This window comes from Glycine soja, chromosome 3 (assembly GCF_004193775.1).
Source record: "Glycine soja cultivar W05 chromosome 3, ASM419377v2, whole genome shotgun sequence".
In the NCBI taxonomy this organism is placed as follows: domain Eukaryota; kingdom Viridiplantae; phylum Streptophyta; class Magnoliopsida; order Fabales; family Fabaceae; genus Glycine; species Glycine soja.
This window is the reverse complement of record NC_041004.1, coordinates 33,926,167-33,949,522: the sequence shown is the minus strand read 5'-3', so window position 1 is coordinate 33,949,522 and position 23,356 is coordinate 33,926,167. Positions and strand designations below refer to the sequence as shown.

The 23,356-nt window shown below is 29.7% G+C and overlaps 1 pseudogene; it reads right to left on the bottom strand.

Annotated features, from left to right (window-relative positions):
• Nucleotides 1-14,534: 14,534 nt before the first annotated feature.
• Nucleotides 14,535-22,848, bottom strand: LOC114405492 (annotated as a pseudogene).
• Between the last annotated feature and the right edge of the window lie 508 nt (nucleotides 22,849-23,356).

Sequence of the window (23,356 nt, the reverse complement as noted above, 5' to 3'; positions counted from 1 at the left end):
GCATATAAGAAAATACAAGACTAATTATAAGCACATGCATGCATCTCACTTTTCAGTCTCATTTTTACCGCTTTTTTTTTTTTTTTCCTTCTATTTCTATTTGTCTCTCTTTTTTTTTTTCCATCAAATCCCAATCACTTATTGTATCTATCATTTTACCTTTCTTGCTTCTACCCCAATTAATATTCATCCTAAAATGAGATGGATGCTAATTAACTATCTCATATAATATTTTGGAAACAAATGTTAAATTATAATTTTGGTTTTTCTATTCACAATTTTGATTCCCTTATTTATAAATCAAGATATTTAGTTCCCTTAGAGTTTATGTAGATTGTTACCATAACGCAAAAAAGATTAAACAAAGTAAAAAATAAAAAATTTCTTAATAAAAATTGAACTCATAATCCTTTATTCATAGAAAGGACAATAAATAAGTAATACAATTATTTTATACAATTAAATACATAACCATTAACTTTTTAAGTATCATTAGTCAAGAGTTTTTTTTTTAAAAAAAAATATCAAAATTTATAAATTAAAATATTTAATATATAAATATTTTTACTTTTATTTTATATCATTTTATATGTTTTATTTTAAATAGTTTACATATTTTTATTTTTATTTTATCAATTTATAATTAAATTTAGTAAATTAATAAGTAAATTATTTACATATTTTTTTATAAATTGATTTTAATATACAAATTATTTACATAAAATTAAAAAGATTTATATATTAAAATATTTTTTAGTTTATAAATTTTAATAATTTGAAAAAATTAATAACTCTTGACTATTGATACATAAAGAATAATGTTAATATAGTTAATTAAATAAAAAAAATGTTTTATTTTCTTATCTATGAATAATTTTAAATAAATAATTAGAGTAAAAATAATTTGTATATTAAAATAAATTTTAAAAAAAATTATGTAAATAATTTAATATTAATTTATGAAATAAAAATAAAAGTATGTATAATATTCAAAATAAAAATGTATAAAATGATATAAAATAAAATTTAATATTAAATATTTTTTAATTTATAAATTTTGATCATTTAAAAAAAATAACTCTTGACTATTAGTGTAGCTAATTAAACAAATAAGGTGTTTTAGTGATTTATTTGTTTTGTCTAAAAATAAAGGATGATGAGTTTAATTCGTATTAAGACATTTTTATTTTTCACTTTATTTTTTTTTCACATAAGCGTCATATCAACCATTTAAATAAGTTCCTCTGAGCATTAATATAATATATCAAAGTCAATATTTGACAATGGATAATCGATGACAGAATGATCAAAATTGTTTATTTTAAAAATAAAAAAACTCAATATCTTGATTTAAAAATAAGAGGATCAAAATTGTGAATTTAAACTTAAACTTATTGAGAAACAAAATTTTAATTTAGCCAAAAAGAAAAGGTAGAGAAAAAAAACAATAAAAATGTAATAAATAATATGATGAGAAAATAAGAGAAATAAAATAAATAAAAAATAAGTATATATTTATAATAACCCTTTATTAATGAGTTTATATATAAATATATATATATATATATATATATATATATATATATAATTCATTTTTTTTATATCTATGCAGTATACATTACTCATTTTGTGCCTTATATACTTTTCTTTTAGTTCCTCCTTAATTCTTTTTTAATTGTAGATATGTATAACTGTAAAAGAAAAATTGTAAGAACAAATCATTATTTAATAATGGACATGATCTTCTTCAACTCAACTTTTTATAAATTCAATTTAAGGAATTTCTTTTGTTTTCTCTTTTTTTATTGTAAAAATGATCATGTACTTCAACATATGTAGAGTCATATAATAGAAATATATTTAAATGAATTATTTCTTTTTTATTGTATAAATGTTTTAAAAATTATATTTAAACAACAAATGAAAATGGAATAGGTTCATATGCTAATTGTTAAAATATTAATTACATAGCAAAAATAATGATATTATTTAATGATTAACAAAATCTTAAAAAAGAAAAAAAGAAAAATGAGGATGAATATTAATACTCAAACTGTGTCAAGCAAAGAAATTTAATTACAATACATTAGAACATATCTAATAAAATGCTTACATGAGTTGTTTAACTTTAAACAACTTTGCTTAAGTTTCTTTTTTTCTCATGAGCATGTGACGTGAAATTGTTTATATAAGCATCATTAATTATATAAACAATCATTGTTTAATAACATTATATCATGAATAACATATTTTTAAGTTTTATAAGACTCACAAAATTAATTTAAGCATTCACTTTAATAATGTTAGTATTTGAGTAAATTTTTGTTTAAAATACTTATATCTATATGAAATTATAAAACACACAAAATTATGATAAATAAATCATATAAGCAACTATGCATTTACATATTAATATTTAGTTACATATTAACATATACGGTCTTTCAAAGAAAATTATGGCAAGTTTATTAATTTTAATAATAATTATTTGGGAAAAAGGTATTTAGGCACCTAATGATCAGTAGAAAAAGACTTGGAATTAATTTTTGCTTTTAACCACACCCAGGATATCAGACGTTGATAAAAAAAAAAAAAAAATCTTCCATACACAGTTTAAGCATTGATAATTGTCTGTTTCCTTGCGAACAAAATGTAGCTAATAATAAAATATATTTTCTAGAGCACAATTCAGCTCTTAGAAGAGAAGGCATTAATTAGGAGAAATGCAATGAGTTTGCTCTGTGTACTTAAGATGATGATCGACCAAATCATAGCGGTTGCATTTTATTTTTAGGTTTCGATACACTTGTTAACTTTCTCTTTTTTATGATGAGTGGCGCACTGGTTAATCTATAGAGAAATGATTTTTGAACACAATTAACTTTTCCCAATATTTAACTAACATTTAACATTTATCATTTATCATTTTTCTTTATTTTTATCTTTTTTTATCACATTATATTACCTAAAAGTCATTTTTGTATTGATTACGTGTAAATATTATAGAGATTAAGCCGTGTTCCTACTTAGCCAACAAGTTGAAGCGCTGAATTTGTTTATAATTTAATATGAAATCTGATACACAAACAATAATATATACATGCACAACAACATTTTTTGTATTTATAGGTAACAAATGATATGTAATAGAGAAATAAACACAAAAAATATACCAACTGTTATATGAATTGTTAGACATGTACAAATTCTCATTTAATATTGAGTGCAGAGTAGGAAAAACAATTTAAAAAACAAATGATAAAGACTTTAATAATTATTTAGTCCTACAATATAAGGGTATTTTGCTTTTAATTCTTTATTTTTTTTTCCTGTCGTTAGATTTCTCCATTAAATCCAATGAAAATTAAAACAAAAACTTATAGAGAAAAAAAAATTAAGAAATTTGTTTGATTCACAAAATATTATAATATTGAACAAGATAAATATTTTTGTTTTATGTTTGATTTAAAAAAGATTATGAGACAAAACAAATCAAACAAATGAGGATAAGATTTTTGTCACTAAAAAAAATAGGTGACAAAATTTTGTCTCGGGTACAAAATATTAAAAAAACACATATATTCATATTTTTTATCTCTTTTATAACAAAATAATAATAGCTAACCTATGTAATCATTTTAAAAAAGAAACATAAGATTTTTTTATTCTAATCTATCTCTCTTTATTTTGGTAAACACAATAAATTTAATATAAAATGAATTAAGATAATTAATATTAAATATTTTACTGAATTTTATATTATGTCACTTATATTTTCTATTATTCGTTAAACTATATGCAAGATAAAAAAATATTATGTAACTTATATTTTTATCTTGTGTTGTTTTTCTTATCTTGTCTAATATCATATTTTAAACGAATCAAACCTACCTGAAAAAGAGTAAAATGAAAGAAACCAAAATTAATTAAGGGGATAAAAACAAAAACAACATTTTTTAAAGAACTTTCTACAAAACTCTGTTGATTAATTATCGTCTATTATTGTTTGTGTATAAAACCTTCCCTTTGAAAACTCTTATCCGACAAAAAAAAAAATGTCTTAAAAAGAATTTTTGGTTAAATTGTAATTTTATCCCTTCTTATAATTTCTGTCTTTACACCCTTAATTCTTACAACTTTCTATTTTTCTTTCTCTTGACTTAGTCCTTCATCCCAGTGTTCCTTCTTGTTTCTCTTGCTCCTTGTCCCTTCGTCACTTGAAGTTCGATCAAACCAGTATAACATGAAAGTCAATTATAAAGTATTGAAAGATTACAATGAGACTTGTACATTTCACAATAACAATTAACCTGTTCAGAGAATAAATTTTATAATAAAGATAGATCAACAAACAATTAGGTCTGACAACATTAATGAATTAAACCAACTCAAATTTTGAAATTTGATTTGACAGTTGATTCATTAAATTTAATGTAAGAACCAAATGAGTTAAATTTGAGTTTAAAGTTATGCTCGTTAAAGAGTTGAGCTTGAACTATATATAACTAGATTCGATTGACTCGTGAACTAACTTGATATATAAATCTATCTATTTATATCTAGATCTATCTATTTATCTATGTATATATTAAATATTTTATATTATTAAATTCTTATAATTATTTATAGTTAATTTAATATATATTTTATGAAATGCATAAACAAAAGCATGTACAATAATTATAAATTTAGCATCTACATATATAGTAATATATTTAATATTATTAAATTGATATAGTTATTTTTTTGTGCATAAAATAAATAAATAAAAATATGTGAGATAATTATAATTTTAAATTGAGTCAAGCTAACAAAGTGTTCACGAATTTAAATCGAATCAAATTCAAACTAAAAATATAGATTCATATTGAACTTGAGTCAAATTTCAAGCTGAATCAAGCTCGACTAATCTCAACTCATTTTAAATCCTACAAACCATCATTAGTGTCACCAATGATGCAAGACCCAAACTTAGAATTAATATAATATAGAGAGAAAAACGTTTCAGAATATTTGTAGCTTATGATGCTCTAAATTATCATTGATAATTTAGATATGTATTCTAGAATACCTATTTCAGAATATATTTGTAATATTCTGAAATAAGCAAGTATTCAAGAATACATTTATGGAATACCCATAATAAAATGACAGTTCGAGACAAGGCTTTAAATTCCATATTGGTTAATCCAAACAACAACAAAAAAAAGTGGTTGCTGTGAGAAAAAAAATGTAACCCATAACAACTTGCCTAAAACGACTTCTTGAACGACAAGGACAAGTTGTGATGGTAGTTAAATTATCCTCTACTTCATTAATGGCGGTGATAGCTAGGCAAAGGCACACAAATGGAAAAGGGAAAGGATAAAGAGAAAGTGAGAGAGCTACTTCGGCAAGGCAAAATTATAATAAGGAAAGGAGGTGCTAGGATTATTTCTGGGTGCCTAATGAGTATAAGAGGGACTAAGGGCATTATTATCCAATTATTGTGTTTTGACTTTCCTACGGGTGCAAGAAGCTAATTCGGTAGTATAGGAAGTAACAGCCTAATAACATTTGCTCTGGGTAAAGGCTTTACGTAGGGCCCAGTTTGATTGCATCTTGTTACTAATTTCCATTCTAGACTTCAACTCTGCAGTTGTTTTAGGCTCTTGCTATTTATGCCCCCATTTTCTAAGTACCTCCCCATTCTCCTTTCTACCTCCCAACTACCCATTATACCCTTTCCCTTAAAGATGTACAACCCTTTGCTTTCTGGAAATGTATTTCCAGAATTAAATATACATATTTTAAAAATATATCTCCAAAATTATAATTTATAGTTCTCAAGATATATATTTCCAGAAATTATAGTTTTAGAGATATACTTCTAGAATGTTTTTTTTAATAAAATATCACTTAGGAATCAAGATTGTTGATGAGAAATACAAAAAAAATCATTGACAAAGAAAAACGCTTATCTTAGACTCATGTTTGTTAGTCTTATTTTTATTCTATTATTAAGATTTTTTAAATCCTATCTAAAATCTTATTTTTATTCTATTTTTATTATTCTTTAAACCCTAATTTTAAATCATTTTCACCATATATTCATTATATAATACCATGTTTTATCAATAGCACACAATATTTTGTGTTTTCTTTCATATGATACTATGTTTTAAGGTATGTTCATGACTAACTTCATCTATTATAGACCTTAGTTGTAAAGTAAAGCTTTTGACGATGATTTTTTTTCCTTTAAGTGTGTTCATTCATTTTCTAATCCAAGTCAACATCAACGATTCAGATCTCAACCATCAACAAATCTTAAGTACTTTGATTGAGATATGATTTGTTATTATTGAAAATGTCTTTCTAGAAAACATATACCATTTCAAAAGTGCATCTCTGGAACTATAAAATATAGTTCCAGATATATGTTTTCATAATAGGTATATTTAATTGTACAAATATATTTTTGGGAAGTAAAAGAAGTGTACATCTGTAAGGGAAAATGGTATAATGGGTAGTTGGGAGGTAAAAAGGAGGGTATAGAGGTGAATTTAAAAAATGGGAGTATAAATAGCAAGGTCCTTTTTTTTTTATAGTAATTTTGTTTTTTATTGAATTTATTTTGGGCATTAGTTGTAAATTTTTAGGAATATTCTTCATGCACTATTCAATTTTCTTCTACACCCCGCTAAATAAGTGAAATACCAATTTTGCCCTTTACTTAAAAGCTCAAATACACCATCCAAGTGTTGTTCATTTGCGTTTTTTGTGGTTTCTCCTCGGCAACACTCTTCTCCTCCTCCATGAGTCTCCTCTCCTCCACTGCCATGAGTAGCATTGTGTCATTGACAATGAGTTTTTATTTTTTGGACTCCATATGCACAATATAGATTGTCAATCCGTATGTTTGTTAATTTTAAATATTTTATTTAATAATTTTGTTGGTTTAAAAATCAATGTATAAATTTTGTTGTTATTTAATTATTTTATAAATAATTATTTTTATAATTTTGTATATTTAAAATAGTTATTTATAAAATAATTAAATAAAAAAATTCCAAATTTTTATAATGTATTTATTTAAACAAAATAGGTAATATTGTATAAGAAAATTTTGTTTATTAATATATTTGTATAAATATTATTACATTAATACTATTAAATATGTATATAAATAGTGATTTGAAGTATAAAAAAATATAAAAATAAATTTCTTCATTCATTTATACATATATAAAAGGATTAAAATATTTATTTATAAAAAAATTTAAAAAATGGTGCTTTGATTTTGGTCATATATTTTAGTTTGCTAGAAATAGTGATTTGAAGTTTAAAAATTTTAAAAATGAATTTCTACATTTTTTATGAATATATAAAAGTATTAATATAGTTATTTATAAAATAATTAAATACTTATTTATGAATTATTAAATGGTAATTTATAAAATATTTAAAATAAAATTGTAGTTGGATTTTGATGATATATTTTAGTTTGCTAGATTAATCATTTAAAGTTAATTTAAATTTTATTTATTACATTTGTTAAAATATACTACATTTAATAATACAGTAGGGTTTTAGAATATTTATTAGTTACTTTTTAATTAGTTTTTGAGTAACAAAATGAAAACATTTTTGTGAAATATGAAACTCAACTATGGTTAAAACCAAATGGTTGCGTTGGACTTTAGACAGAGTTTTAGGAAGATCCTTAGGTAGATATGTTAGTGGTGATGAGGAAAAAGTCCCTTAGCATCGAAGGCTGGCTACATCGACACGTAGAAAACGAACAACTATAGATGTTGCAAAGGATGTTGAGAATGTGGATAATGTTGCTGATGAGCCTTATGAGGAGCCTCACAATATAGTTACAGAGGATGTAGGTGGTGATTCACAGGGTTTTCTAGGTGGGTCCCAAGATACATCAGTGTTGATGTCATATGTTGATCATGTGGCAGCCAAAGTGTGGACATGAGAGGTAGTTATTTGTTTAATTAAAACTTATTTAAATAATTATTTATCATTTTAATTTACATGAATAATTTTAATTATTTTTAAGAACATACTGAGTTGAAGTTGGTCTCTCATGAAAGGAAGGTGGAGAAATTTGGAAGGCCTGCACCCAAGATTGAAGTCATAGTGGCTACTACAGGATTTAGTTCTTTGATTACATATTCATTGGAGACAGGTGACAAAGGACTTTTATTTGCTTTTGCGGAGAGGTGGAACAATAAAACTAACAATTTCCATCAACCCATAAGAGAGCTGAGTATAACCCTTGATGATGTGGCATCATTATTACATCTACCCATTACAAGTGCCTTCTATACCTTTGATGCAATTAATGTAGAGCAGGTTGTTGACTTGTTAGTTTAGTTTCTTGAAATGAGTATACAAGATGCAAAAGATGAGATTGAGCAATGTAGAGGGGCATATGTTCGCCTAGCCTGGCTGCGAGATGTTTATCATAGCAAATGTGATGCAAGACAATGAACACTAACTGCTCGAGCATATATGTTGCATCTTGTAGGTTGCACACTATTCGCTAACAAGAGTGTCACGCATATCAGTGTGATATTCTTGGACACATTTTGTGACCTTAATCAATTTGGAGGGTTTTCATGGGGAGCAGTTGCACTAGTCCATATGTATGAGAATCTAAATGTCGCATCCAAGCATTCGACTAAACATTTTGCAGGTAATTATATTGATTTTTATCAGTTATTTCTTTTAAACTTTATATGTACTATTGATTAGAATTCTTATTGGTATTTTTTAATATGTGTAGTCTTGGATCTATGAGCATTTCCCTAAAATTAGAAATATTATTGTTGATGAGGATTACTATGAGAGGAAACCATGTGTTTGTCGCTGGAAGTATGAGAAGACATTACTTGTGACGACCTATAGTAAGCACTTGGATAAGCTGACATCAGATGTTGTTTGCTAGATACCTTATGGTGATCACCATGCTTTCAAATAATTTGAGCTCGTTTCACTATTTTTTGGACATATTAGATGGGGTTCCTCTATTGTTAGACACCAACCAAAGAGGAAACCATGTGTTTATTTTGTATTTGACTATTATGTTCGATAAAAAACAAACATTGTGTTCATTACACAAATATGATAATAAAGTGTTACATGCATTATCCATGGCAGTACAACTATGTAAGTTATAAACAAGTAAACAATAACAAAATGTTCAATCTTCTCCTAAATCATGTTGTTTGATCAACCTCATGTAATTGGTTTATGGTGCATTCGACTAATATAAGGAGTAGGCCATTGTTTTGTTTGATAATGACATTGCGTTGACCACAACAAAGTTGTTGATGGTATGGGACGACCATCTCTTAAAAATACATGTTACAATGGCAAGTACACATTCAATGTTCATAACACATGTTATAATACAAAAATTAATGAGCGTCATTATCATTGCTACACCTGAACAAAATGATTGTTATACACATGACCAATACATATAATGCAATGAACAAAACTATCTCTCGGTGATTGACTTCTAAGAGAGAAAAATGACATGCTTTGTTGGAGAGAAAGAGAGACAAGGATTACGTTATACCTTGATGCGATCACATGACCCATATCAATAATATTCATCCACTTATTCATGGTTACCTGCACACAACTATTTTAATCAGTATTATTCAAAAAATATTTATCCATGAATACATCACAAAAAACTAATATATTATGGATAACCCATCAATAAGTAGGGTTTGCTTTAATTGCTCATATCTATCTATGCCACCAAGTAATTCTATATACTCATCAGACCATTTGTCCAAGTTCTTTCAACAAATGATTACAAACCAAAGACCATGAATCTTCACCCATACCTAATAAGGTAAAAATTATATGATATCCACAATTACCATTAGCTTTGACATCGACAATGTTTTCAATGAAATCCTGAATGCATGGATGAATTTGATCAAACGTTAGCATCTTCTTGTTAGACCCTAATTTCATCCGGGGACTATCATTTACTGATGTTTTGATTCTCACTAACCGAATTGTGTTGTTCGACACCATTTACCGCACAAGACGAAAGATCGTTCGATATTTTGGTCAAGGATGCGAAAGATACCGAAAGGAGGGGCAAAAGGGTCATTTTAGGGAGTTTTCTGGACCCTGGCTCGCCTAGGCTAGCCGAGGCCCCCAAATTGCTTAGGACTGAAGGAACCAGCTTGCCTGGGCGAGCTGCCATGGTCCCAAATGCCATCTTTTGCTATAGGTGTGAAGGAGGGCTGAGGAAGGGGTTCTAACATTGAGTATTGAAGGAATTGAGAGAAATCAGAGAGAAGAAGAAGGAAGAAGAGGAAAACGAGGCCGAAGCGCTACCGAATCATGACCATAATCAGTCCTTATGCCGTTTCTCGCTACGTGTTCTTCGTTTGCCATTCGGTTAGTGTTTTTTCTTAGAGATTTGAACACGATCTATGCACCCTTAGGGGTCCTCTTTGTTGTTTTGTGTATCTTCATCTCCTTCTTCTATCATCGGTAACCTTTTTTCTTTTGTAAAGTAAATTTTAACCGATCATTAGTGTTGTAAGTCGTCTTTTAAAGAGATTGAAAGTTAATGAACAAAACCAAGATAAAATCAACATATAACTGAATTTATCTCCATTAAAGTCACTTGAGATTGTTCAAGGTCCAACGCCTTAACCACCTCTTCTTGTTTTTGTTAGTTAAAATGAATCTTTCAAAAGCCTAAAACCAATTCAACACACAACTTTCTCGCTTTAAAGAACTACGTAGGTCTGAATTCCTCATCGCACCTGAGGATACGTAGGAGCAAGGGCAACACCCTTGTTGATCCCAAAAAAAAAATATAAAAAGGGAAACCAAATAATTTTGAAGTCACGTTTTTTGCACACTCGATTAAAGGTTGCCATCCCATGGGACGGGCACGTGGGGTGCTAATACCTTCCCTATGCGCAAACAACTTCCGAACCCTTATTTTCAAAATTTGCAAACCTCTTTTTTTGTTTTTCTAACGTTTTCCTCAAATAAACATTGGTGGTGACTCCCACGAGTTTTCCTTTTTGGAAGACGCCCCTTTTTATTTCACCTCGTCCTCCTGTCGAAGGGTAGGTTGCGACACTTCTTATTTGGTTTTGTTTGTTCAGATGATGATGCATAATGTTTCAGTGTGGATGAGCTATTTTGCACCGAATGTAATGCATCCACATACTCCCCGTAAGACGGATCACCCTTCATTGATGTTTCTTGTTTGGTCATCTGTTTCTTTTAAGAACCCGTGTCAAGTGGTATGCTACCAACAACATATCTAGCTAGCTCACATGCACATGGGATACCATGAGTAGTTCTCATAATACATCCACAATGAGAACTGTCAATGCCAGCATAATTCACCCGCTCAAACTTAATAGCAATTTGGTTTAACACATATCTAAATACCATGTCAATTAGTGTCTCGTATAAGGTAACTATAAAAATATGTCCGACCACATTTGTAATTGTCTCAAAAGACGCCTTAACTTTAGTGTGTTGTAGAGTGATCATGTTGTTCATGGCTTCCCAAATACTACATAGGTCTCCAAGGCTATTACACAATAGTCTCTTTAAGGCCCAATGTGCAGACTGAACCCTCTATTTGAAAAACACAAACAATTATTTTTATCCATAAATGTGTTCTTATTAAAACCAATATACATTTACCATTTTCATACCTTTTAGTTGTTGTGTTTCCTAGATGTATCACCTTATTCGTCCATGCTTTAACAAATATTTGTTTGTAGGGAATCGACCATGTTTGTTTCACATAGTCAACAAACATTGGTCATGGTGAGAAAATTCAAACTTCATAAGACAGTTATCATATTGTGTCTTAGTAGGACAATCCCCAAGATTCCCTCATGCTTCCATCACAAAGTCCCATGCATTTTTTTTACCCACAAGGGTTTTACATTTTGCCTTCTCATTCTTTTCAATGTGAAACCGACACAACAAGTTAGTTGCCTCAGGGAACACAATTTTCACTGCATTCATCAATGTTGAATCTCTGTCAGTAACAATAACTTGAGGTATTGCATCACGTCTCATAAAAATATCTTTAAATTGTTCAAGAGCTCATACAACATTGTTTATACATTTGCCTTGCAAATAGGCAAATGCAACTGAAAATGTCATCCCAGTAGGTGTCACACCAACAATGTCAAGTAAAGGTAGCCTATAATTTGTTTGTTTTGTATGTATTATCTATGAATAATACCAAATGACAGACATTGCTTAATTTTTGCATTTCACTATTACTGCCTCTTATAGAAGAACGGTATGCATATCTTACATTGTACACTTGCTTCATTGTTGTACAATTGTTAGTATTGTGCTACTTCAAAGTGAGAAGAATATTCTTTGGTTTGACCATTGATTTTGTCATATCATCAATAATAATCTTCTCATCCTTAGTTAGTCGACCAACATATGGATATTCAGTGAATGACTTAGCAAATGCATGATTATGAGTCTCACATATTAAGTTGACCATTCACCATTGACCTCCCAAGGTTGGTTTCGCTCACAACTTAAAGGGACACCCATATTTTCTAGTATTAGTCACCATTTCTACTAAATCTTTCTTATATGTTCTATATTTTCCACTCTTTTCATAACCAAATAAAACAAATGAGGTTCTTCCTCTCTTTCCAGTTGATGTGTCTAACCTTATTATCATAGCCACAAAACCAATATCATACACAATTGTATGAGCCCATTACAATACATCCTCACTGGTAGCAAACACCTACAAAAGGGGTAATACATGTTTAGTCTTCTTAAGACATTTATTTACTTACTTTAACCAAATACAAAATTATATCAATACCTGAGAAGTATTGAAGGCATCAAAACAATCAATATTTTCAAACACAACTAATTTCTCTCCATTGTCATCATTAATATTAATTTATTCAGACATAATGCTCTCATATATCCACTCATCTTCGTTCATCTTAACAAAACATTAAAAAACTTTCAATGACAAACTAATGAAATTTCATACATATAGCCTATATAGATTGACATATAATAATTCATACATCTACATACATATAATAATAATTTATCTCAATAAAATATATGAATTGTTATTAATTTTAATTAATTCTAATTATTTATAAATAAATATTTTTATTTTAAAAAAACGTAAACATTAAAATTTATTTTAAAATCTTCTACACTTGACAAAAACTATTAATGTAACAATTAAAGATATTACTCTAACATTTATGTAGATACGTCAATAAATATATTTTTCTAACATATAGTATGACATAATTTTATTATTATTTTTACTATCTATACTAATATATTACATTAAAATTGATAAGCATATATATAATAATTTATATCTAAATTTTCATATTTTTTACACTTGAATAAACTATTTAATGTAATAATATTGATACAAATATATTACATTAAATGCAGCATGTAACCAACCATTGTGACAATGCACGTCAACAAAACCAGCCACAATGGAACGAAGACCTCAACCTCTAACAAACCAATGAATGGTGTAACAACAAAATGAAACAGGAACGAACAAATAAGAAGAATGAAAAAGGGTAAATTGGGAATTAATGAAAAAATGTTGGGTGTAGAAGAAATTTGCTTGATGCAAGAAGCAAAGCCCATCTTTATATTTCGTAAGACTTATTCACCCCCCTAACAATTAAAATTGGCTGATAAGAAAAAAAGACAAATTCAGTTTGTTGCCCTCTAGATTGAGCCAATAAAATGACTTTCCAAAAAGAATGTGAGTTGGACTAGGTTGACCCAATTTTATATTTTGACTCACCTTTTCAATCTGACTAAAGTTAATTGCTTATTGGGACAACTTTAACTCTTCTTCGTTTGTATTATGGAATTTGGTTGATTGATCTTTTGACATGAATGAGTAAGATATATGGATGGACATCCATATATCATAAACACCTATTTGATATCTTCTTCTTCTTCTTCTTCTTCTTCTTCTTCTATCTCTAGACATCCATATGCTATTAGAAACCTTGAGAGAGAAATATAATTATGATTATGATATGATTTAATAGAAAGAAGAAAATATTAAAAAAATGTGTCAAAATAGGTGTTTGTGATATATAGGTGTCCATATATCATTTTACATTGTCCCATTCCTTTTGTTTTTTCCTTTGTGTTTTGTAATAGATGTTCCATATGCTATGAAATTATTTTTTTTGCCAACTTTTCACTCTTTCCTCCCACTTAGTTTAGTAACAAATTCCAATCCATTTCAGTATTTATCAATTTTCCCCCTTCCTAATTTAGGAGAAATAAAATAGAATAGAAATTTTGTATTATTCCATCATAACACATCCAAACAATATATCAAAAGTTTTATTAGTTTGTAGTCTTGTATTCATTCCATTTTGCAAGCACACAACTTAATTAAACCTATTCCTTATTAATGAATATTTAGCTGATGTTATAATTCAAAACACTTGAAACGACTTAAAGTACAAATTAAGAACCTACACTGATTGCCTAAACACACATAAACCATGATTTACAACAGTGAGCCCCTCATCCACTACAAGGTCATGCCTACTAACATACTTGGACTCACAACTTCCCAAGTAAAGAACAACTTCAACCACGTCTTGGGGCTTAAAAATAGTACCCTTAAGATTGGAATACAATGCATCAATCCCCTCATCATCAGTGTTGAGGAATGTTTTACTCATAAGGAGAAACAATATTAACTCGAATCCTTAAGGGTCCAAGCTCCACGACAGCATTTCGCACGAGCTCCACGATGTTGTGTTTCGAGCTCGTGTAGGCTTGCGAAGCCACGCCGCCTATGCATCCACAAATGCTAGCCATTGCAACTATGCTGCCATGTCGAGAAGGGATCATCACCCTCACGGCGTGCTTCATTCCTAAGAACACTTCGTCCAGGTTGACAATGATAACTTGCTAAAATTGAAACTTCTTGTTATGCAGTATGCTAGGGTTCCACACACCAATTATACCAACATTGTTATGCATGATGTCTAGTTTACTGAACTTTGAAATGAGCATGTTTGATGTGTAATAATTTTTATTAAAAACTTTGATTAACTCTTTAATAGTGGTCTAAACGTTTTTGGCTGAGAAGGTCAAGTACTCCATTAGTTTTGGAGTTGAAAGACCAAATATTGAATGACATCAATTGGTGGTAATGGCTACTAAATACATTCTTGATGGTAGAATGCCTATATATAGCACATGTGTTTGATCCTTGAGCTCACATCTTTTATTTTCGTCTAATACACCATCTACAGAGAGAGAGAGAGAAAGCTTAGAAGAACCAAAACAAAGCAGCTCTTCATGGCAATGGTTGGAGGTATATTTAGATTTTATTTTTCACATTTGTTAATGACATGTGTTTCATTTTGTTGTTTGTAACATCACAGGTTTGATATTTTAGTCTTACATTTGATATTAGAGCCTCAATTGTCTTTGCCTTGTCCATTTTTGGTTTTCAGTATTTTTTCGATCTTATTTCGTTTTGGTGTTTAGAGCCTTGTTTTTTAAAAATAAGATTAGAAATCTTTTATTTTGGTTTATTTCCTTGGTTTCTAGCTTTTGAATAGTGTAAAATGATGCTCAAATGAGTGAGAACCAACCGGGTCTGTATATAGGTCGGATTGACCCGCCAGAGGTTGAAGATGATGAATAGTGAATTTTTGGTCGTTTAAAAGAAAATGGACCATTTCTATGCTGGTTGGGTCTTAAACTAGAAACCTATAGCTTCCTGGATATTGCATGAGCCACTGGGCCATTTTAAGGTTCTTTGATATTTATTCGTTTTCATGTATCTTATACCCTTATGCATTTTTGTTTACTTTTGCAATTTGTGCAATTTTGATTTATTTTATGCATGAATATATTCTGGAAAATCTTATTTTGTGCATATATATATGAAATCAAATGCATAATATTATGTTTCAATTATGCAATTATATATGAGAATTTTATTCATCATTGTATTATATCTTGATCTTGAAGTGTATAATATGATTTATTCTCATATGATTAAGTTTTATGTCTAAGTGATCTTTATAATTTTGATTAATTATGGATTAGCCACAACATCTATAATTTGATTAAAATTATATATTAAGTTGTTTAAAGATCATATAAGGAATTAGGCATAATATTGTGATTAGTTATACTTTATATAATGAATTTTATCCCACGAGAATTTTTATTATATTTGTATAATTAACTAGGATAAAATGTCATATTATTTTTCAAGGTTTACCCATAGGGATCATGAGGTGATGTATAATTTGGTACTTTTATCATAAAGTAAATATTTGCAATAGAAAAATCAAATTATTTTCATGTTGTACCTATAAAGTATGAATTTGAGTATGTAATTTGATTATTCTATCATAAAGTTTATTTGTATCTTATTGAATTAAAAATTTAGCACACAGACAATTTTTATGTCACAAGATTCAATTTTTTGGTATGTTTACATTGGGAAAACATACAATTAAAATTAATATGCCTCAAATTTTGACATAATCCTTTGGATTTTGGCAACTTCTCAAATGGTTAGTTTTTATGATATTCAATGTGATTTTCCCAAACTCTGAGGAGATAACTATAAGATATGAAAGGAGAGAATTCTTCTGCAATTGGGGTGGATAGACATAGACTATGCTATAAGGAAAGATGAGTTACATGCAATCATTGAAGAAAGTAGCCCAATTGTTGTTGTGCTATATGAGTGGTGGGAGCGATCTAACTGACTCAACGTGATGTTCATTAAGACTAAACTCTCGGCTAGGATATGTGGTTCTGTTGACCAACATAAAAAGTCTGAGACTTGCTTAAGGCTATTGATAACTAGTTCATCACTTCAGATAAGGCTTTAGCAAGGAAAGCACCCTGATCATGAAGTTCTCCTCTCTCTAGCTCACCAGTGTGAAAGGTGTGCATTAGTACATAATGCAAATGCGAGATATTTTAACTCAACTTAAGAAATTGGAGGTTAATATGTTTGAGTCCTTCTTGGTGCACTTCATTTTGAACACCCTTCCACCGGAATATGGGTTATTTAAGATTTCCTACAACACACATAAGGAAAAATGGTCTATAAATGAATTAATGACCATGTGGGTTCAGGAAGAAGAAAAGCTTGTAATGGAGATGGGTGAGAGTGCATTGCTAACAACTACTTGTGGGAAGAACAAAACAACTAGGTCTCAAGCTAATAAGAAAGGGAATGATAAAATACCACCTCAAGTTGATATTAAGAAGGTGACAAAGTGTTTATTTTGTAAGAAGAAGAGACACACGAAGAAGAATTGCCCCAAATTTCAAAAATGGCTTGAGAAGAAAGGTAAATCAATTTCATTATTATGTTATGAATCTAATATGGCTAGTGTTAATATTAACACATGGTGGATTGATTTTGGATCTACAATCCATATTGCAAATTCTTTACAAGATATGCAAAACCTAAGGAAAAAAGTGGGGGAGTGAGCAAAGCATTTTATCAGGCAATAAGCTAGGCTCACCTGTGGAGGCTATTAGAACTTGCATTTTAACTTTAAGTAATGACTTTATTTTGAAATTAGAAAGGACTTTTTATGTGCCAAGTTTTTCCCGAAACTTGATTTATGTTTCTAGACTCGTGCCTTTTGGATATTCCTTTAATTTTAAAGACACATCATTTGAGTTATTTTATAATTCTGAATGTGTTGGGAATGATATCTTGTCTGATGGTCTTTATCTTCTTGGTTTACAAAATGATGCCACTTATAGTTCAATGCAGTTTCAAAATGGTATTAAAAGGTAATGAGAATTCCTCTATGTTATGGCCCTGGAGATTAGGAGATATCTCCATTGAGAGGATTAAAAGGTTAGACTTGTGTGGACTTCATGAAAGGTAAGTAGACCAACATGTCTAAGAAAGGTGTTAATAGGAGTTCAAGCATATTAGAAATAATTCATACTGATATTTGTTGTTCAGATATGGATGCACGTGGTCAGAAATATTTTATCACCTTTATAGATGATTATTCACAATATATGAATGTTTATTTGCTTCATAACAAAAATGAAACATTGGATGCCTTCAAAGTCTTTAAGGCTGAAGTTGAGAACCAATGTGGCAAGCAAATAAAAATAGTGAGATTAGATAGAGGTGGAGAATATTGTGGCAGATATACTATGGGATTGTTGCCTAGTACACTATGCTTGGTTATCAAAATCATAATGGTGTTGTAGAAAGAAGGAACTAAATATTATTGGACATGGTATGAAGTATGATTAGAAACTCCAATATTCCTAAATCCTTGTGGGCTGAAGCACCAAAGGCGACAATATATATATTAAATCATGTTCCAACCAAGGTTATCCTAAAGACACCTTTTGAGTTGTTTACAGGTTGGAAATCAAGTATGAAACATATGTCTGTTTGGGGTTGTCCATCTGAGGTGAGAATATATATAACCCACATGAGAAGAAACTTGAGCCAAGGACTTGTAGAAGCAAAGCTTCATGGTGAATCAAGAGTGATTCAAAGATGTTTTGATGATAACAAAGATGATAACAAAAGATGATGACAAAGGTAATGACAAAAAGCTCAAAGGTCAATCAAATCAAGAACACTTCAAGATTCAAGAGGAAAGTTGAATTCAAGAATCAAGAATCAAGATTCAAGAGATCAAGGTTCAAGACTCAAGATTCAAGAATCAAGAAAAGGCTATTCAAGAATCAAGAAAAAGCTTAATCAAGATAAGTATGAAAAGGTTTTTTCAAAAACTGAGTAGCACATGATTTTTTTTCTCAAAACATGTTTACCAAAGAGTTTTTACTCTCTGGTAATCGATTACCATATTATTTTAATTGATTACCAGTAGCAAAATGGATTTGAAAAAGTTTTCAAACTGAATTTACAACATTCCAATTAATTTCAAAAAGATGTAATCGATTACAATGTTTTGGTAATCGATTACCAATGCCTTTGAACGTTGAAATTCAAATTCAAATGTGAAGAGTTACATCCTTTCACATAAAAGCCTTATGTAATCGATTACACTGATTTGGTAATCGATTACCAGTGATTGTTTCTGAATAAATCTAAAGATGTAACTCTTCAAAAGGTTTTTGACTTTTTCAAATTGTTTTTAAGTTTTTCTAAAAGTTATAACTCTTCTAAATGGTCCTCTTGGCTAGACATGAAGAGTCTATAAAAGCAAGGCTTTGATTTGCTTTTCAATATACTTTTCCAATCAATTTTATACAATCCTTTACAAGCCTTGAATCTCTTTGAACTTCTTCTTCTTCTTCTTTGTGCCAAAAGCTTTCCAAAGTTTTCTGGTTTTCTAAACCTTGAAAACTTGTGTTATTCATCTTTTTCATTCTCTTCTCCCTTTGCCAAAAAGAATTCGCCAAGGACTAACCGCCTGAATTCTTTTTGTGTCTCTCTTCTTCCTTTTCCAAAAGAAAAAAGGACTAACCGCCCGAATTCTTTTGTGTCTCCCTTCTCCCTTGTCAAATAATTCAAAACGACACAATCTGAGAATTCTTTTGATTCTTCCCTTTCCCTTATACAAAAGTATTCAAAGGACTAACCGCCTGAGAATTCTTTTGTATCCCCATTCACAAAGTATCAAAGGTTTAACCGCCTGAGATCTTTGTCTTAACACATTGGAGGGTACATCCTTTGTGGTACAAGTAGAGGGTACATCTACTTGGGTTTGACTGAGAACGAGAGATGGTACATCTCTTGTGGATCAGTTCTAGTGGAGGTTACATCCACTAGGTTCAAAGAGAATAAGGGAGGGTACATCCCTTGTGGATCTTTGCTTGTAAAAGGATTTTTACAAGGTTGAAAGAAATCTCAAGGACCACAGGTCGCTTGGGGACTGGATGTAGGCGCTGGTTGTTGCCGAACCAGTATAAAAACTCTTGTGTGTTTGTCTCCTTCTTCCCTACTCTTTTACTTTTCGTTGTCCATTTTAATTTCCGCTTTTACTTTTGGTTAAGTTTCTCTTCTACTCCTTATTCTCTTAACAACATAAGTAAAAGCCTTAGAAGAGTAATTTTTTAATTAGTAAGGGTTTAGGAATAATTAATTCAATCACCCCTTCTTAACTATTCTGAGGCCACTTGATCCAATAGGACTATTAGTGGGTATTTCATTGGATATCTCGAAAGCTTTAAAGGTTATAGGTTTTATTGTTCATATCATATTACTAGGATTGTGGAATCAAGAGATACAAGGCAAGACTCGTTGCTAAGGGATTTACTCAAAAAGAAGGAATCGATTACATAATCTTTTTCTCCTGTATCTAAGAAAGATTCTCTTTGTATTAAATTGGCATTAATTTCTCATTTTGACCTTGAGTTGCAACAAATGGATGTGAAAACAACCTTTCTTAATTGTGATTTAGAAGAACAGGTTTATGTAAAACAACCTGAAGGCTTCTTCTCTAGCAGTGGTGAGCATTTGGTTTGTAAACTTAAGAAATCTATATATGGTTTAAAACAAGCCTCCCGTCAATGGTACCTTAAGCTTCATGGGACAATTTCTTCATTTGATTTTGATGAAAACCCCATGGATCAATGCATATACCACAAGGTCAGTGGGAGTAAAATATGTTTCCTTATTTTATATGTAGATGATATTTTACTTGCAACCAATGGTCAGGGTTTGCTATATGAGGTGAAATAATTTTTGTCTAAGAATTTTGACATGAAGGATATGGGTGATGCATCTTATGTCATTGGCATTAAGATTCATAGAGGTATACCTTGAGGTATTTTAGGTCTATCACAAGAAACCTATATTAACAAAATTTTAGAGAGATTTCAAATGAAAGATTGTTCACCAAGTGTCTCTCCCATTGTGAAGGCTGATAGCTTTAATTTGAACCAATGCCCTAAGAATGACTTTGAGAGGGAACAGATGAAAAACATTCCTTATGCTTTAGTTTTTGGAAGCCTCATGTATGCTCAAGTATGTACAAGGCCCGACATTGCTTTTGCAGCTAGACTGTTACGAAGATATCAGAGTAATCTAGGTATTGACCACTGGAGAGTTGCAAAGAAAGTGGTGACGTACCATCAAGGGACCAAAGATTACATGTTTATGCATAAACAGACAAACAATCTAGATGGGATTAGTTATTCAGACTTAGACTTTGTTGACTGTGTTGATTCTTGCAAATCAACATTTGGGTACATTTTCATGATGGCTAGTGGAGATATTTTATGGAGGAGTGTTAGGCAGACTTTGACTGCTACTTCTACCATGGAAGTTAAGTTTATCTCGTGCTTTGTGGTTACATCACATGGTGTATGGCTTAAGAGTTTCACTTTTGGGCTAAAAATAGTTGATACTATTTCAAGGCCTTTGAGAATTTTCTACAATAACTCAATTGTTGTCTTTATGGCTAAGAATAACAAAAGTGGAAGTCGAAGTAAGCACATCAACATTAAGTACTTAGCCATTAAAGAAGGAGTAAAAGACAAGAAGTGGTCATTGAGCACATAAGCATTGAGTTAATGATCGTTGATCCTTTGACTAAGGGCATGCCACCATTTAAGTTCAAGGATCATGTAGAGAGAATGAGACTTGGTTCCACTTTATAATTATATACATACATGTTAGAGTTGAAACTCTTTTACTGTGATATTTTCTCCTATTCAGGTGCACATTGATTTATTTGAGAAAATTTATGTTTTGGACCAAGAATAAACATTAGGTTTATTCATTAAGTTTTATTACAACATTGAGTATACTACTTAGAAAATTGAGCATGTCGTAATACATGGACGATATTACTCGTTATAAAAGGAACTATCGCTATGATTCATATGTTAATTTCTTAAGGAAATTAAGCATTGGCTTATTTTAGCCAAAAAGTCAAAACATTTCAACCAAGTGGGAGAATGTAATAATTTTTATTAAAAGTTTTGATTAACTCCTTAATAGTGGTCTGAACGTTTTGGACTTAGAAAGTCATGTGTTCCATCAGTTTTGGAGTTGAAAGGCCAAATATTGAATGACATCAATGGGTGATAATGACTACTAAATATATTCTTAATGGTAAAATGTCTATATATAGCATATGTGTTTGATCTCTGATCTCACATCTTTCATCTTTATTTGATACACCATCTACATAGAGAGTTAGAGCTTGGAAGAACCAAAGCAAAACAGTTCTTTCATAGCAATGACTGGAGGTATATTTTGATTTTGTTTTCTACATTTGTTAATGACTTATGTTTCATTTTGTTGTTTGTAAAATCACATGTTTAATATTTTAGTCGTACACCATGTGTTCCTCTTTTATGACATCACAATGAACGTAAGTGGTGGAAGATGAATCTAAGTCTTTGCATATTGAGTGGCCTAACTCATCTTCGATATTTGCAATCACCACTTTGGCTCCATGCTTGGAGAAAAGTCTTGCTACGCATTCACCTATACCACTTGCTCCACCAGTTATCGATGCCACCTTCCTTTCTAGCTTGTTTTTTCAAAATTGTATTTCACAAATAACAATATATGAGCTTATGCTAAATAATTATTTTGAAAACAAAATTAAAATTAACCAGTGAAGAATTTTTCTTCGATCACGTTTGGATAAGTTTTCCACACATACTTATAAGAAAATAAAATGATTTTTTTCACATAAATTAAAATTAATTTATAAATAACCTAAAGTTTTATGAAAACTAGAACCATTTTTCATAGCCAGATTTTGTTAGGAGAGGCTGGGCTTTGGATTTTTACCTTCTGGCAAGAGTAGCAGAAGCCAATGAAACATTTCCCATGAGTCTCTCTACTGGATATGCTCGCTACTAAGCTAAGACTTCCTATGATAGCACGTAAATGATTGATTGACTATGCCTCACCAGGAACTCCTATGATTTTTTCTATAAATTTGCACCACTAGTTATATACACGTGCTATGGAAAGTCAAGATCAATAATAGGGTATGAATTCAAGGCCACAACTCACTTATAATGGACAAGAAAAGTCATATTTGGCATTCAATTATAGATTAGAGAATTCTTTAGGATATTATAAGATTATTTTAATTAATTTATGTTATTTAAAAAATTAATTTAATTAATTACATTAAATATGTTAATTATTTGTATCATTATAAAATTATTTTTTTATCTCTTTATCTACTTAATTGATTTTTATTAATGTTTGAATAGAAAATAATTAAGTAAAAATACTAAGAAAAAAATTAATATATCTAGAAATTTAAAAAAAATCATATTTAAATGAACAATTTTTTTTTGAAAAAGTAATAGACGTGAATGTGATAGG